Source organism: Panthera uncia, chromosome C2, assembly GCF_023721935.1.
Source record: "Panthera uncia isolate 11264 chromosome C2, Puncia_PCG_1.0, whole genome shotgun sequence".
NCBI lineage: Eukaryota > Metazoa > Chordata > Mammalia > Carnivora > Felidae > Panthera > Panthera uncia.
Genome location: NC_064810.1, coordinates 35,755,141 through 35,769,535, shown reverse-complemented (window position 1 = coordinate 35,769,535; position 14,395 = coordinate 35,755,141). Strand labels below are relative to the sequence as shown.

Below are 14,395 nucleotides of genomic sequence, written 5' to 3'. Positions count from 1 at the left end.
CCTGTTTCCAATTCTGTGTCTCCTTTTCTCTCTGACCCTCCCCCGTTCATTCTCTGTCTCTCTCTGTCTCAAAAATAAATAAACATTAAAAAAAAGAAGATATTTTCTTAGTGTGGATTGCTGCCTTTGGTAAGAAAATGTCCATCATGTCATTCACTCCACCAGTTGTGAAGAGACTGCTGGGACAGAAGAAATCATCTGGTGAATCTAGAGGAACAGGTAGAGGAGAGAAGAATTGACAGGAAGAATAGTGGTATGAGGAAGTAGTTAAAAGTTTGAAGAAGAAACTAAAGAAAACAGGACAATTAGATGAACTTGACGAAGGCATCACTACTCAAAATTGTAACGCTAAACATGTTACCATACCAAGCCCTCACTCTGAAATTTGGAGACTAAGTACACCATATGTGATAGATCAGTGGGATACAATGGCCTTTACAGCTGCTTTGAGCAAACAGGGCCTCTCAATGGTCATCTTCAAGTATCTCATTGGAAAGGACTGCCATATTTTATATGTTCCTGATTATGGTTCTGGCCTGGTATTCATAGTCATCGTGGACTCAAAGCAATGTAAACTGAAAATGTGCTTTTAGTCTTTAAAGGGATGAAGTATGTTTAACTTCACTACTACCATAGATTGGAAACACAAGTGTTGCCTTTGGTATTGAAATAACATAACTGGTACCTCTAGATAATTATACCTATTCCTTTCCAGAAAACACTAATTTCCTAGTGGGAATTGAGCCACAGAATAATTATATCCTAAAAACTCCATCCTCTGGATGTATCAGTGAAGATGGAAGAACAGGTGATCAACAATGGAACACATGTATGGATATAGGATCTACAGCAAAAAAAAAATCCTACTACTCTTTGCCTGTTAATCATAGTTGGATTTGCATCCAGTTACTCAGAACCTGCATTTTGGTGTTCAGTATCATGTTATGAATTAAACCAGAGGGTTGAAGAGAACTTCCATACATCATAGCTCTCACTCGCTGTAGATGGCTTCACAGATCCATCCAATTAAGAAAGGTTCTGCATAGGGTTATTCTCCAATGTCAACCAAAAAGCTACATAAGAATGACAGAAAGACATATAGGAAGAGGAGTGTGCTTATATTACATAGGTGGGAAGTTTTTGCCGAGTGCCTAAGTGATAGTGCAATCTTTGTGCAGAGCCTCAAGCGTAGTCAGATATAGAGCTGGCACCCTGCAGCAAGAGTGTAAAATTCCACCAGGCTGCAATTTGAAGATCTTCACCAACCAGGAATTTACTTCTCTTCTTACTCAGTGTGCTAATCAGTTTTGAAGTTGTGTATCAGCTGACTAGAATATGTACCATGAGTTTTGTGAAAGGGTGGGAAGCAGAATACAGAAGGCAGATGGTAAAGACTGCTCACTGGATTGAACTTCCTCTGAATGGACCTCTACAGTGGTTGGACAAAGTATTACCTCACATGTGATCCCTTCAGTAGGAGGCTCAAGCATGTCATAAAGTTTCATCACCAATCAAGCCCTATCAAAAGGCTTAATGTAACAACGCTTTTGACATAGTATTTGTATGTGGTGCCCATGGAGTGTTTACTGTCCAAAAGTTTAATAAACAAACACTTAAAGTCTCATTAATTGAAGTATCTTGTAGAGTAGGTTTTCTGTGTTTGAATATTAGATAGGAAAATTAGTATCTAGAAATACCCTCCCATACAGGAAGAAGAGAAGATTTTAAAGACATACTGATGCTGTCTTAGGCATAAAACTGAGTCCCAAAGGTTTACTAATAACAGTAGTAGTTATATATACAAGTAATGTATCAAGATTCAGTATCAACGTATTTGTACTGTTGATATACATTTCTAATTTACATAACTTAGGTATGTGTATGCGCTGTTTCTTAATTTAATCATACCTTCATAAAGTTACAATTACTCAATCTGTTATTTCCACTTACCCATTATTTTTGTCTTTTTTAATATATAATATATATTAAGACTTTCATGGCATTTAGAAACAGATTTTCTTCTAGAAAAACTAATTTTTCTGCCTTTTGCAAAAAAATGAACTTTTGGGAGGGGAATAGAGGAGAGGAGAGGAGAGGAGAGGAGAGGAGAGGAGAGGAGAGGAGGGGAGAGGAGAGGAGAGGAAAGAAATTTGCAACAAAAGAGAGTTCTATCAGTCTTCAAAAAAGCAAAAATACTTTAATCTGTTTACTGTGTTAAGCAGTCACACATGTAGAAAATAATAATGCAAATAAATTAATATATTACCAAATAAATGAAATTCAAATTAGAAATTAGAAAATAAAGTATTTTGCCTGGCTGTCTTACTAATTACTTGCTGCTAATAAGAATTTTCCCTACTATTGAAGTCTGCCTGACTTTGCCTGTAGAGAGTTTATACAAATTAATACATTTGTGACCTTTCCATCTAAAAAATATAAAAATCTCTGAGATGACAAACATGCTGTTTCCACTTAAATTTCTTCTCATAGTTTTAAAATTATGTACTTTTCTGATACTTACAATGAGACATATTTAGAAGCATCAACTGTGGCCTACATTTTACTTTGGCCTGTAGTTTGTATTTACTGTTATTGTAAGAAACTGTTGAGAGATATACATACCTGATAGTTGCCCTTTGATAACTGTGAGCAGAATGAATTTTCTGAAAGGAAGGGAAACTAATAGACTGTGATTAAATCTTTCATTCTATTATTGGGTGGTTATTAGATTAGTTATCATGAGAAATGTTTAACACTTTGCACAAGCCTGAGGCAGCTCATAGATATCTTTTATTGAAGTCCTGTAGCATATATCTAAATTAATTTTATTCAAAATCTATTCATTCACCACCTTTTGTATGCCCAGTTTTTACCAGGAGCTGAAAATACCTTTGAAAAAGAATGATTCTCTCAATACCACAATACCACTGTGTGGTTTAAGAGATAAATTTTCAACACAATACCTTAAATATATATATATATATACATATATATATATATATATATATATATATATATATATATATGTTTTTGGCTTAATAATCAGAAATTATAGGGTGCCTCAGTGGCTCAGTCAGTAAAGCATCTGACTCTTGATTTCAGCTGAGGTCTTGATCTTACAGTGTGAGATCAAGCTCTGCGTTGGGCTCCGTTCTGGGCTTGGAGCCTGCTTAAGATTCTCTCTCTTCCTCTCCTTCTGCCCCTCCCCTGCTCACAAGCATGTGCATGTGCATGTGCTCACTCTCTCTCTCTCTCTCAAGAAAAATAATAATCAGAATTTATAATTTTAGAGTTTAGACAAAGAATTGGAATACATTACGAGTTCTAAGTAGTAATTATCCCTCTGAGATTTATATGAAACACCTATGAAAAATAAATATATTTTTAATAGAGGTTCAATGCACCAAATAGACAATATAAGATATATGATATTTACCATGAATATGTTAATAAAAATGAGGAAGTTGATTAATGACATTATAAACATGACCTTAATAAAGCTAATATTAAATAAAATATCCAATTAGTTGGATTTCATTAGCTTGCTGAAAGACATTCTCTTGTGTACTGTAGAAAAATGTTGCAAAAAATTGGAAACCTTTGAATGATGCATTATGTGCTCCTGATAATTTAAAATTTTAGTGGTGATAAGAGAGTATAATCTGATTTGTGTGTTTGGTCAGATCACTCTATTGATCTTGTACATGATACCATTCCATTTGGAAGATGAAATTGAAATGAATATCCAAAATGATGCATTTTATTGTCAGTGCAAGTAATCATTAAGGCTATAAACATCACAATGCTAGCAGCTACTATATCCTAATAACCGTATTGAAAATATTGAAAGGAAATTCTACATTACCACATTCTGTATATTATCTAGAACAAGCAAAATATTTTATTTATGCATGTTTATAACATAATACAAATAGGCATGTTTCTTCTCTGGTACATGGAGTTTACCATGGTTAGTTTGGCATACTAAGCTTATTTAAAGGTATGTTTACTTTTTAATTTCAACTCATAAAGCCAAAGCCCACATTTATATAAGGCATTGCAAATTGTGCTTACATAGTTTAGCTACTTTTCACTATGCTTTTCCTTACTTTGTCATTCTTATACCTATGTTGACATAAAGTAAGCGTGTATATTTGTCCCTTACAACTTATTAATAAGAATGTTATTCATGATTAAGGAAAATGATAATTTTCTAAGACATGAAATTGCAGCATGCTTACTTGTTACTATATTTTAGGCTATATTCTTCTTATAAATATCTTGCACGTATGACAGGAGGGGGACAAATTGTAACAATAGCTTTGAGTATGTATTTCCTTACCAAATACATTTTGCATTTTCAAGCACAGAAATATATGCAGGATACTTTTGAAATCATGTAACAATAATTTGAAAGGGAGTGTAAGTTTGCCATTTAAAGAGGTAGCATATTTGGTTAAGATGGTTTGGTTAAGAATGTGCAACTAGATATAATTTTCTGTGTGTCTGTCATTTAGTTCTACTACTATTTCCTTTAATAAAAATCTGAAAATGTACTTTGCTTCTGTACCTTACATATTTTTATGATTACAAAGAGCCCAACCAAGATGAATTGTAGCTGTGGACTAGTGTTGTTAAAAAATTAACCTTACCCAAAGAGAGGTTGTCCTTTGCCTTAATTTTCTGAAAAGTAATCTCTAATGCTTGGGACATCCTGCCTGATAAAATGTCTTTATTGGCCAGGGGTCCTTGGAACATGCCTTATAGTCTAGGCTGACAGTCATTTATGGTGACAGCTTTGGACCTATGGAGAATTTAGAGGCCTCTGTCAGCCACATGGCCAGTCAGGCTTGACACATGACCAAACCCCAATTAAATTCTGGACACCAGACCTTGGATGACTTTCCTTGTTGGTCATATTACACGTATATTATTACACCTCAATCCTGGAGCTGTTAGTATTGTTCATAACTCCACTGCAACAGTACTACTAGAAGCTTCAAACTTGGAAATTCCCTAGATTCTATCCTATGAACTTCTTCCTGTAGGTGATAATAATCTGTATCTTTTTTCTTTATCAAATAGTAGCTATGAGGATAATAGCTTTTGGTGAGTTCTGTGAGTCTGAATGAAGGTGGTTTGGAGGACCCGTAGACTTATGGTTATGTATGAGAAGTGAAAATGGCTTGGGGACTTACAAACTTTACACAACTAAATATCTCTTTAAAATTTGGCTTTGGAGTAGAGTAGGAGTTAGTAACAGACTTCTAGGACAGTTAGTGTGGGTCTGGGCATATAAAGAAGCTGCCAAAATCTTGTGAAAATTACCTAATTTAATGTTTTATAGCACTTAGAATAGTTCTTAAAGCAAATTAAGCACTACATAAATATTATCTCTTGTCTTAATTTTTGACATAAATAAAGTCTTTTAAGTATGACTTTAATATAGCAAGCACTAGTTAAAGAAGTGTGTACAGTCAGTCACTGTTAAGATCTTAATTGATTTTTGTTGATTTTGGTCAACTGCCATAGAGCCTCTACTCATCTGTCTCCTCCATTCACTCTCTAAATGAAGGGATTGAATTTACAGTTCAAGGTTCTTTGTTCTAGAATCACCTTTCCTGTTGATGTGATGACATTTTTGTTCTTGAACTTAACATCCATAGATCTGAGTAAATCTATTTTTCTGGATATTTTCCTGAGGTAATCAGCCAAACATTAGTTTCTTCAACTAGGACAGTTATTTTCTGTCCAACTTTTGAACATTATCAGAAACTTTGTATTTTTTATTCATATAAAATGATATGTTGACTTTTTTGTTATTTGTGTATAATAGATGCATTGGATCTTCTCTCTCATATTAATATCTTTAACTACTTGATAATCTTTACATGATGGTTAAATTCAGTACCTATAAATCTGATGATGCCTTCTGAATTATTATTTATATAATGCCTTATGTATGGTTTACTTTGACTTATTTGAAACAATTCTTTGCATATTTTTGTCTTTTAATGATAATGCACATTAGCTTTTTATTTAGGAAAACACATTTTTACTGTTTTTATAAATCTTTAATATATATTTACAATATAACCACAATTTTTATTTTCAATTTTTAAAGTGAATTCATTCAGACAACAGACAAGTGACAAGCATTAGTACATTTCCTGACTGCTTGCCAGTTTATTTTTTTAATTTAATTAGTTAATTAATTAATTAATTTTTTAATTTACATCGAAGTTAGCACATAGTCCAATAATTATTTCAGGAGTAGATTCCGGTAATGCCCCCCCCCCCCAATGTGTAACATCCAGTACTCATCCCAACAAGTGTCTCTTAATGCCTCTTACCCATTTAGCCCATCCCCCACCCACCCACGACCCCTCCAGCAACCCTCAGTTTGTTTTCTGTATTTAAATCTTTTATGTTTTGTCCCCCTCCACATCTTCTTTATCCACTCATCTATCGATGGATATTTGGGCTCTTTCTATACTTTGGCTATTGTCAGTAGAGCTGCTATAAACATTAGGGTGTGTGTGCCCATTTGAACAGCACACCTGTATCCCTTGGATAAATACCTAGAAGTGCTATTGCTGGGTCATAGAGTAGTTCTATTTTTTTATTTTTTGAGGAAACTCCATACTGTTTTCCAGAGTGGCTGCACCAGTTTGCATTCCCACCAGCAGTGCCAAAGAGATCCTCTTTCTCCACATCCTCGCCAACATCTGTTGTTGCCAGAGTTGTTAATGCTAGCCATTCTGACAGGTGTGAGATGGTATCTCCTTGAGTTTTTGATTTGTATTTTCCTGATGATGAGTGATGTTGACCATTTTTCATGTATCTGTTTGCCATCTGGATGTCTTCTTTGGAAAAGTATGCATTCATGTCTTTTGCCCATTTCTTCACTGACTGTTTGTGTTTTGGGTGTTGAGTTTGAGAAGTTCTTTATAGATTTTTGATACTAATCCTTTATCTGTTATGTCATTTGCAAAGACTTGTCCTATTCTGTTGGTTGCCTGTTAGTTTTGCTGATTATTTCCTTCGCTGTGAAGAAGGTTTTTATCTTGATGAGGTCTCAAGACCTAAACATAAGACAGGAAGCCATCAAAATCCTAGAGGAGAAAGCAGACAGAAACCTCTTTGACCTCATCCCCAGCAACATCTTACTCAATTCGTCTCTGGAGGCAGGGGAAGCAAAAGCAAAAATGAACTATGGGGCCAATTTATTTTAAAGTGTATTGTTTCTTCCTTAAGCAACAATTAGCCCATAAAGATTTCACTAGACTAATTTTCAATTATTACTATTTCATTTAATATCAGTGATCATTTTGTTTTCATATTTGAAAAAAAATTTCTAATATCTTTTGTATTCTACATCAGATAATGGCTTTTCTTAGGGGGGCATATTCCTTAGATATGTTGTTTATGAATTATCTGAAAATGATTGTCAAAAATCATTTGTAGTCTGAATCTTTTGAGCTCATTTATAAAAATATTTTGGTATATTTTTCAATTGTCTTTATTCTAGATCTGGAGTTGTCAAACGTTTCCTTTAACGATAACCAGATAATAATATTTTAGGCATCTGGTTCTTCTGGTCTATGTTATAACTACTTAACTCTTGCATTGTAGTACAAAAGTTGCCATGGAAAATATGAAAATAAAAGGATCTAGCTGTAACATAATAAAACTTATTTTAAAAAAAGATGGCCAGTCCATGAGCCATAGTTTACTGGCCTCTGCTGTAGATTCATTATAGATATAGATATAGATATAGATATAGATATAGATAGATATAGATTCATTATATATATATATATATATATATATATATATATATATATCAGCAAACAGATTGAAGTTATGGCAAAGTAGAAAACACTATAATAAACTTAACTGTTTTTAATGCTAAAACTTAATATTCATGTACTACAGGTTATCTCACCTGTAAATCAGCAAACAGATTGAAGTTATTGCAATGTAGAAAACACTATAATAAACTTAACTATTTTTAATGCTAAAACTTAACATTCATGTCCTACAGGTTATCTCACCAGAAAAATTTGATTCTTTAAAATCAATTTATAAACCTAGACTAACAAACTATTCTGGTTTGGTTTGGTTTTGATTTTTTCTGTGCAAATTCAAGAGTGAGGAAAGATTGGAAAATAAGTGAACAGTGTTTTAGGGACATGTGGAACAATATTAAAAACTCCAATATATCTGTAATTAGAGTCTCAGAGAGAGAGACATAATATTTGAAGAAATAAAGGCTGAAATATTTGCAAAAGCATTGATGGATACAAATTTACAGATTTGAGAAACCGAGCAAAACACAGAATGAAAACAAAGAAAATAACCTAGGCATATTGTCAAAATACTAAAATCAAAGAAAAAGACCAAATGAAGATGAATCTTGAGTAGCTAGAGAAAAACAACATGTTTTGCACAAAAGGATAATGATTTGAACACTCATTGACTTCTCATCAGAAACAACAGAGGCCTGAAGACAGTGGAACAATGTATTTCTAAGTGCCACCAAAATTTATTTCTCCATCCACTGAGATCTTTTAAAAATTAAGTTGATATGAAGATGTTTCAGGTAGAAAAAACAAAGATAATTTTTTGCAGAAAACCTGTACTTTAAGAAATGCTAAAAGTAGTTCTTTAAAAAAAAGATAAAAAAGTACAAAGATAAAATGAAGGATAATGATATTAAATGGAAGCTTGAATACGGAAGAGATATTAACAGAAAAAAATGATGAATAAAATGATTTATTTCCTTATTAATATATTTAACAGTATATAATTGTTTTGAAGAAAAATTATATTATTGTCTTGTGGGATTTAAAACATACATAGTCATAATATATGTATATATAACAACTGCAATATAAAGAACTTAGGATGGGTAAATTGTTAAATATAGTCACAAGGCTTTCACATTTTATATTAGGTGTAAATATGTTCTTTCTCATGGACTATGAAAATGTATGGAGGTATATTTTAATTCATAGAGCAAGTACTAAAAATGTGTGCAAATAGTTTTATCTAAAATGTCATTACACAAACTAAAATGAAAGTCTAAAAGTATTCCAGGAGTTCAAAAGAAGACAAAGGGTACAGAAATAAAAAAGAGAAAAATAAGCAATATAAAACAAAACTCTAAAATTAAATCTGAGTTAAGATAGCAGAGTAGTAAGGGGAGTCTAGGCTTGTCTCATCCCTCGAACACAGCTGGATCAACATCGAACCATTTTGACCACCCAGGAAATCAATCTAAGCATTAACAGAACAATCTGCATAATTTGAGGGACAGAATATGTCAGGTACAAAGTGCAGAAAGGTGAAATGGGAGAGAGAGAAGAGTTGTGGTGCTGCAGAGGGGAGGGAGCTGTTTTCACAGAAGAGAAAGACAGAAGGAGAGAGAGAGCAGTGCATCAGGTTTGCAGAAGAAAGTCCTCCCCCTGAAAGCAGCTAGAGAGAAAGAGTGAAAACAAACACAGGAAACTGCACAAGAAAACTGTTCTCCAAAACCGTTGATGGGGAAATAGGAGAGGGTTTCAATACTACCAGTTTTTTATAAACAGAAGAATCTGAAGTTTCAGAGGTTAGCCACTGGTGGTCCTCCAGAAAGGAAGCTGAGCAGAGCCCCAGGAGTGGGCAGCATGGTCTAAGGATCCCCTGGGTCAGCCGGGCAGAAGCAGTTCCCCTGGTTGGAGTGCATTTGGTAGAGGTGATACAGCCTCACCATGGGCAAAAGACCCAGTGAGCACCATCAAGCCGCCATGTTCACACATATAGAAACAAAGACATGGGCTGAAGGCAGCAAACCCTGGAGCCAGCTGTATGTTGTGATTTACCATAAGCTCTAAACCTCTGCTATGCCTACTGGCACCACTGTTTCCTGGGACAAGCTGGCCACAGCATAGTGAGCTCTTCCTCCACATCACTGCAGGTCCAAACTGTGGGGTCTCTGAGTGTGGGGTTTTGAAATGCAGCTATGCCTGACATAAAACTTTGGAGAGAGATGCTGCCTGGTAAGTGGACAGCTTGGACACAGGCAGGGGGAAGGTGGGGAGGACAGATGGGAAATGGGGCACACAGGAGAGGTGACTGTGCATCGGTGAGTGCTCAGACTTCCTGTTCTGGAGACTAGAGTGCAGGTTGAAGTCATTTTCACCTTTAGCCTACCAATACTGATCGACCCCCATGAGCTAAACAGGACCACTGAATGGAGAATGGAAACCTGACACTAAGCTCTGTTTCCCTGTGCCCTCCAGGCACATCTCCACTAGGGCAAGTCAGCCTGAAAATCAGAAAAGCAGGCCTCGCCCGGAGGACCAGCACAAATCCCTTACACAAGCTTAGTCTATTGACTATAGACTTCTGCAAAGTTTGAGATCTAGGGGAAACTGGATCTAGCTTCATTTGTTTTTTTGTTTGTTTGTTTGCTTATTTATTCATTTTTTATTGTTACTTCTGTTTTTGTTTTTGTTATTCTTGTTCTTTTGTTTCTTGGATACAGAAAGAGTAAAATTTTTTATTTGATTTTTATTTATTTTTTATTTTTTTAATTTTTATTTTTTTTCCATTCTTTCCTGTTTTCTATTTTTTGTCAACCTTCTCTTAACGTGCAAACCAAAACACACCTATGATCTGGCTTCATTTATTTTTTTTTTTTAATTTTTAAATTTTTATTTCAGTCTGTTGTTGTTGTTATTTCTTTCTCCAAGATGACAAGATGGAAGAATTCACCTAAAAAAAAAAAAGAGAGAGAGAGAGAACAGGAAGAAATGACAGCCAGGGATTTAGTCAATGCAAATATAAGTAAGATGTCTGAACTAGAATTTAAAACGATTATAAAGATATTAGCTGGGCTTTGAAAAAGCACAGAAGGGGGTGCCTAGGTGGCCCAGTCGGTTGAGCGTCTGACTTCGGCTCAGGTCATGATCTGAGAGTTCGAGCCCCACATTGGGCTCTATGCTGATGGCTTGGAGCCTGGAGCCTGCTTCGGATTCTGTGTCTTCCTCTCTCTCTGCCCCAACCCACTCGCATTCTGTCTCTGTCTCTCTCAAAAATAAATAAACATTAAAAAATTTTAAAAAAGCACAGAAGATAACAGAGAACCCCTTTCTGCAGAGATAAAAGAACTAAATCTAGTCAGGCTGAAATTAAAAATGTTATAACCGAAATGCAAACCCAGAGGGAGGCTGTTGAAATGAGGATGGATGAGTCAGAGGAGCAAATTAGCAATACAGAAGATAAAATTATGGAAAACAATGAAGCTGAGAAGAAGAGGGAAACAAGTGTCAGGGATCACAAAGGCAGACTTAAGGAACTCAGTAATTTATTAAATCATGATAACATTCGTATCAAAGATGTCCCAGACGGTATGGAGGTTCCTCAAAAAACTAAGAAAATAACTACCTTAAGATCCAGCATTTGCACTATTAGGTATTTACCCGAAGGATAAAAAAAATACAGATTTGAAGGGGTGAATGCACCCCAATGTTTATAACAACATTATTAACAATAGCCAAACTACGGAGAGAGCCCAAATGTCCATGATTGATGAATGGATAAAGATGTAGTATATGTATGCAATGGAATATTAATCAGCCATCAAAAAAATGAAATCTTGCCATTTATAATGACATGGATGAAGTCAGAATGTATTATGCTAAGCAAAATAAGTCAATCTGAGAAAGGCAAATACCATATGATTTCACTCATATGTGGAATTTAAGAAACAAAACAGATGAACATATGGAAAGGGCGGGGAAGAGAAGAAAGAGAAACAATGGACAAGAGACTCTTAATGATACAGAACAAACTATGGGTTGACGGAGGGAGGTGGGTGGGAGATGGGCTAGAAGGGTGATGGGTACTAAGGAGGGCACTTGTGGTAAACACTGGGTATTGTATGTATGTGATGAATCAATAAATTCTACCCTGAAACCAATATTGTACTGTATGTAAACTATAATTTAAATTAAAAAAGGGGAAAATAAATAAATTAAGCAAATTAAATCCAACCTCAACAATAATTGCACTAAGTAGCAATGAACTAAACATACCAATTAAATGTAATGATAACACAATGGAGAAAAATAATTCTACAAATGATGTATTTAAATAAAGTGGTATAGGGATGTTGAAAAGCATAAGAAGCTTATGTAGACTGCGTGTGCTAGAAAATATGGGGAGAGTAGATTTCCACAACAAATAAAGGGCAGTATTTAATAATGATGAAAGATGAATTATTCAGAAAGACCAAACAACTAAAAATATGTATGTTCAAATAATAGAGCTTCTAAGTATATGAAGCATGACTGGATAGATATGGAGAAATAAAATATATCATAAGCAGATTGCAATGTTAAATTTATCTTTCAGAAATTGATAAAAACAACTAGAAAAAAAAGTTAGGGAATACATAGAAAATCTGAAAAACACTCTTAATCACCTGGAATTGACTGTGATGTGTAGAACATTCAATCTAATAGCTTCACAAGATGCAGTCATCTCAGTTGAACATGGTATGTTCAGCAAGATATATCACTTGATGAAACTTAATACAACATCAAATAATTTAAAAATCCAAATATTGCGCAAAGTTATTTTTATGAGTAAAATGCAATTAGAGTAATCAATAACATCTCTGAAAACTACAAATTTTGTTAAGTTTAACCGTAGATATAAATAAATAATTCATAGGACAAAGGAGATCTGTCTCTCATCCTTGCATACACATATACAGACACGGATACACATGAAAATAATTTGAACTAGGAAGCATAACATATCAAAGTCAATGTGATGCTGGCTATAAAAATAATTGGGTAAATTTATAGTTGTAAATTTTAGGTCAGAAAAAAATTTGGAAGTAAATTTATAGCGTGACAGATAGGATTACTCATTGTATAATCCACTTAGATGAATTTCTAGAGGAAGCTAGGTGAATATGTGCCAGAAAATAATCAGAATTATTGTTTTCTCTGGGTAAGTGGATACAAGATTGAAAGAGAAGGCATGAAGGAGATTTCTGTAGCAATGATGGTGTTTTCTCTCTTATTTGGGATTTCAATTGCAAATGGCATATGTATGAGGATTGATTATCCTTCAAACCACCTAAAGAGATTCATAATAACAAGTAAAAAAGATAATACTAGACAGCATATTCTCTGACCACAATACAATAAAATTAGAAATCCATGACAAAATTCAAATTTTGGATTTTCAAATTCAAATCAAAATTTTAAACATGTTATTAATCAACTGTTGGGCCTAAGGGAAAATACAGACTAATATTTCAGAACATTTTGGAAATATATAAAAGAAATCAACTAGAATTTACAGCATAATATGTAATTATAAGAACATTTATAGTAAACAGATTTATATTAAACAAAAAATAAAAACAAAAAATGAAAAGAAATTAAACATGTAATGATTGAGTAAAGCCAGAAAGGGAAGCATTGTAAACCAATGGTGAAATAATGTATCCAATTCAGATATCCTTCAATAAGGGACTAATTGAATAAATTATAATTGGTCTTGTATTAGTATCTAGGTTAAATGATCGCAGCTGCCTTATAAATAATCAAGTAACTATGTATAAGGTTAATGTAAGTATTTGATACGTAAATACAATGATCTTCTTGAAGTTAAAAACCTGCACAGATGAATAACATGAAAATAACATAGGAAAATTTTTACTGGGTGCCTGAGTGGCTTAGTCGGGTAAACGTCTAACTCTTGGTTTTGTCTCAGGTCATGATCACACAGTTTGTCAGTTCCAGCCCTGTGTTGGGCTCCACACTGACAGTGCAGCCTGCTCGGGATTCTCTCATTCTGCCTCTTCCCTGCTTGTGCTCTGTCTCTCCCTCTCTCAAAATAAATAAACTTTAAAAAAGAAAAAGAAAAAATGTTATTTCTATCTTAAATAAATTTAACATGGAAATTAAAAAAAAACTTTTCTATATGGAATATTGATAATCAAATAATGGGGAATGGTAGCATAGTGTTACCTATATAAAATATATCCAAAACCAATAGTGATTAGGCAGTTCATTTATTGAGAACATAGCTATTGTGTACTCTGAGGGGATTCTCTGGAATCTTTAAGTGAATTAATCTAACTTCATTACTATGTAAAAAGATAGAATTATCATTATTTTAATTCTGTATTTGGTTTATTGTAGGTATTACATTACCTTGGAACATTACATTTCAAACAATAGTTTCTTAAGTAAAATGATTTAGATATATTTTATTTGGTCATTTTGTACAGCTAAATATTAACTCTGGCAGGAAATTCAGACTTGGTTATCATATAACTATTGGCAAAGGAATTATGCAAAATAAAATTAGTACTTAATAAATGACA

At 33.9% G+C, this 14,395-nt stretch overlaps 1 pseudogene; it reads left to right on the top strand.

Moving 5' to 3' along the window:
* Positions 1-428: 428 nt before the first annotated feature.
* On the top strand, positions 429-1,566 carry LOC125921533 (mothers against decapentaplegic homolog 3-like; annotated as a pseudogene).
* Positions 1,567-14,395: the final 12,829 nt, after the last annotated feature.